The sequence below is a fragment of the Marmota marmota genome, unplaced genomic scaffold (genome assembly GCF_001458135.2).
Source record: "Marmota marmota marmota unplaced genomic scaffold, marMar, whole genome shotgun sequence".
In the NCBI taxonomy this organism is placed as follows: domain Eukaryota; kingdom Metazoa; phylum Chordata; class Mammalia; order Rodentia; family Sciuridae; genus Marmota; species Marmota marmota.
The window spans coordinates 47,565,343-47,570,209 of NW_026000026.1; positions in this window are offsets into that span (position 1 = coordinate 47,565,343).

Consider the following 4,867-nt stretch of genomic DNA (forward strand, 5'->3'; position numbering starts at 1 on the left):
CACCATGGAGTATTACGCACACTAAAAAAATGACAAAATCATAGAATTTGCAGGGAAATGGATGGCACTAGAGCAGATTATGCTTAGTGAAGCTAGCCAATCCCTAAGAAACAAATACCAAATGTCTTCTTTGATATAATGAGAGCAACTAAGAACAGAGCAGGGAGGAAGAGCATGAAGAAAAGATTAACATTAAACAGATACATGAGGTGGGATGGAAAGGGAGAGAAAAGGGAAATTGCATGGTAATGGAGGGAGCCCCTCATTGTTATACAAAATTACATATAAGAGGTTGTGAGGGGAATGGGAAAATAAACAAGGAGAGAAATGAATTACAGTGGATGGGGTAGAGAGAGAAGATGGGAGGGGAGGGAGGGGGGATGGTAGAGGATAGGAAAGGTAGCAGAATACAACAGTTACTAATAGGGCATTATGTAAAAATGTGGATGTGTAACCGATGTGATTCTGCAATCTGTATTTGGGGTAAAATTGGGAGTTCATAACCAACTTGAATCTAATGTATGAAATATGATATGTCAATAGCTTTATAATGTTTTGAACAACCAATAAAAAAAAAATTAAAAAAAAAGATTCTAGCACAGAAAAAAAAGAACTATGTAATGTTTTGAACAACCAACAATAAAAAATTAAAAAAAAAAAAAAAAAGAACATACCATGTCTGTATCACCTGACCAGTCTCAGCACACATTTTTGGAAACAAACAAACAAACAAACAAACAAACAAAATAGTAACTGTTGGTCATTTGGACTCTTTCTCAATAATTCAATATTACTCTTGTATCTTGCTTGTCATAATAATCTGTAAACAAATGAGAATGGCTATGCTAGTGCTTGTGTTACTGCCTGACACAAGCAGGCAGTGGCTGGGCACTATGATCATAATTGGATCTGACACTAAAAGCCCCACTGAGTATAGTTGCAGTTGGTGATCCTAAATATAACATAGGATGTGTGCTTGTATGTGTGTACGTGCAAAGTGAATAATGAATATATATGCATAGAGGTTTTGAAATAGAGGTCATACAATAATTAAAATTTATGTAACTGAATCTTTATCAATGTATATATGAATCTGTCTATTTCTGTATAAGACTCACTATTGTAAAAATTACACATGTGGCTTAGAACAGCCTTAATTATCTTTCATTTCTGTGAATTGGAAATTTAAATGACTTAGCTATGGAGATCTTTCTGAGGGTGTCCTTTGAAATTGGGGAAGAGATGTAAGCTGGGACTGAAGTCACCTAAGTGCTTGACTGGGGCTGGATGAAGCACTGTCATGTGGCTGCTGGAGGCCTCAGCTACTCAGTGGTTTCCTAGGGAACACATGTGAGCCCCTATTAATGTCTTGGCCTCAAAGCTGCTGCCCAACCCCAAAGTAAGTGATTCAAGACAGAACAAGAGCCAAGGGAAAGCAGGAATCTGTAGGGCTTCCAAGGAGATGCTCTCTGAGGGGCATCCTCTTGCTTCCTACTTTATTCATTAGTTAAATGGCAGGCACTGGGTGCAGTCAGCACAGGAACATGTGAATATATCATGAAACCACTGCATACGTACAGAGAAACATTTACAAAGATGATAAAATAAGTACTGAGCAATGTCATAAAATCTGATGAATCTAATAGTAAAGAGGTTATCATGAACACCGAGAAGAGAAAGTGGAAGAAATAAAGGATGCCAAAGAATTCAAGAGAAGAAAACAAAATTGGTAATTGAGAAAGAAATGCAAGAAAGGGACCGGTCACGAAGGATTCGGGAAAACAAAGAAGATTCATGTGGCAAGAAGCAGACAAAGTTCTACAAACCTTGCAGGTGTCACTGAAAGAAAATAAGTGCCAACCAAGATTACTATATCCAGCAACATTATCCTTCATAATTGAAGAATAAATAAAAGCCTTTTAGGTTAAGCATAAACTAAAATAATTCACGAATGCTAAGGCAGCATTACAGAAAGCACTTAATGAAATCCTACTCATAAGATGTTAAAAGCAAACTCCAGAACTCACAGAAAGATGAATCTCATTAGAAGGCTAGTTAAGCAAATAAGAATCAGGAATGACTTAAACAATATAAATAAATAAAAATGGCAGAAAATTAATATCTGTTTATATTAGCACAGAAAGACCCAAACTCTCTCCAATTAAAATACTTTAGCAGAGTGGATTAAAAAGCAAGACCTGAGTACCTACTGTTTGCAAGAGACTCATCTTTTAGGCAAAGACAAACACAGTCTGAAAGGAAAGGTTGAAAAATAATGCTTCATACGAATGGACCCCAAAAGAAACTAGGAGTAGCTACTCTCATGTATGAAAAAGAGACTTTAAGCCAAAATTAATCAGCAGAAAAAGGAAGATCTCTTCACATTAGTTAAGGGACAATCCAACAAGAAGATATAATGATATAAAATATTTATGCCCCAAACATTGACATAAAGGCTCAGATAAACGTCAACACGATAATACTGGATGATTTCTATATGTATCCCACACCAACAGATAAGTAGGTCATCTAGACATAAAACTAGTAAAGATACCTTAGATGCTATAAATCAAATGGTCCTAAGGAATATCTACAGAATATTTCATTTCAACAATAGCTAAATTTATGTTCTTCTCAGCTTTTCATGGATGATTCTCCAAAATAGACCATATTTTAAGTTAGAAAGCAAGTCTTAGAAAACATAAAACAAAGCAATATAATTTCTTGCATTTTATCAGGTTGCAATGGAATAAAATTAGAAATTAACAGCAAGAAAAACTACACAAACACATGGTGTTAAAAAATACATTTTTGAATGATGAATAGGTGCTTGGAGAAATCAGGGAAGAAATTTAAAATTTTTAGAAGCAAGTGTGAATAGTGACACAACATATCAGAATCTCTGGGCCACTATGAGAATGATTCTAAGATAAAAGTTTATATTTACGAATGTCTACATTAAAAAAATCAGAAAAATCTCAAATAAATAACCTAATTATGCAACTCAAGGTTCTAGAAAAAACAAGAACAAACATTTCCAAAAGCAATGTTGTGGTGTGAACTGATAAAACAATCAATAAGAGTGTAAATTATAGGTTATAGATTAGTAAAAAATATAGATTATAGGTGTAAGATTTTGATAAATGAGATAAGACAATTTATAAAGCATGAACTGTCATAGACAGGCCTAAGACTCAATTTTGCTGCATTCTATAAAGAAATGTTACAAGAGCTGTTTCTGAGAAACTGAAATGAAGCTGTTTTCTTATAAAAATTGTTTTTCTGTACTTTGTACCCCCAAAATTGTACCCTATTCAGGATGCAGCGGTGGTCATGGTGAGCTGCATCCTGGGTTTGAATGCCCCTGTGGGTCTACAGGACTTTGAAGTAGATTCTTGCCCTGCTGATCCCAGCCCAAATTTAGGATACAAATGCCTAGCACCTGCTTGAACCCAGGACTGTGGTCAACTGAACTGCAAAGCTAATGCTTTTTTTGCTTCTGTTTATCACTTGCTTGCTGACTGGAAAATTCCAGTCCTGCCTACAGCCCACAGGACCCACTTATTAATGTTCTAATTTCTGTGATTGGCTAGCTTACATGACGATAAGCAAGTCACTGAGTTGTGGTTTTTGTGCTTATATTCTCTTTGGATGGACCAGGAAGCTGCTGTCCTCCCACAGAGCTTGCATCTCTATAGTGGGTGACAGTCCCTGGCCAGGTAATAAAGCTCTCTTTTGATTTGAAATTTGGACTTAAGAGTGCTTTCTGGAGTGGCTGCCCATAACAGCAATAGAAGGAAAGAAATAATAAAGATCAGAGATAAAATTAATGAAATAGAGAAAAACAATAAAAACAACTACTACAACAAAACTCAATAAAAGAATCAATGAAACAGTGTGTTCGTTATTTGAAAAGATAAGGAAGATTGATAAACCCTTGGTCAAACTAATCAAAAGAAATAGAAAAGACACAAGTTATTAAAATTAGATATGAAGAAAAAGATATCACCATAGACATCACAGAAATCCAGAAGATCATTAGTAACTATTTTGAATACTTATGCTGCAATGGAAAGAAAAACCTAGAAGAAATGGATACATCTCTAGATACATCTGACCCGGAAAAAATTGAATCAAGAATACATGGAAAACCTAAAACAGACTCAAAACTAGAAGTGAGATAGAAGCAATAATAAAAAGCCTTCCAACAAAGAAAAGTCCCAGACCAGATGGTTTCTCAATTGATTTTATGAGATCATTATAAAGGAATTAATACTAACCCTCTCAAATTATTTCATAGAGTAGAACGTGGTGGAACACTTTCAAATTCATTTTATGAAATAAGTATCATCCTGATATCCAAACCAGATAAGGGCATATTACAGAAAGAAAACTACAGGTCAATATTCTTCATGAAGATAGATGCAAAATGCTTAATAAAATATTTGCAAAATATATTAAAAATATAATAATAAAATTGTACATTGTAATCAAGTTGGTCTCATTTCAGGAATGCAAAGATGGTTCAATATATGCAAATCGGTAAATTTAATTCATCCCATAAATAGAATCAAGAACAAAAGTTTTATGATCAACTGAGTAAATGCAGAAAAAATCCTTTGACAAAATCAGCACTCTTTCATGAAGAAACTGAGTGTTGAAAGAATTTATTTCATCATATTAAAGGCTATATATGACAAGCCCAAAGCAAATGTTGTACTGAATAAGGAAAACTAAAAATATTTCCTCAAAAATCTGGAACAAGATGATGTCCCTATCACAATTCTCTTTCAATACAGTACTTGAAATTTTAGCTAGAACAATAGAACAATTAGGCAGAACTACAAGATATATATATATATATATA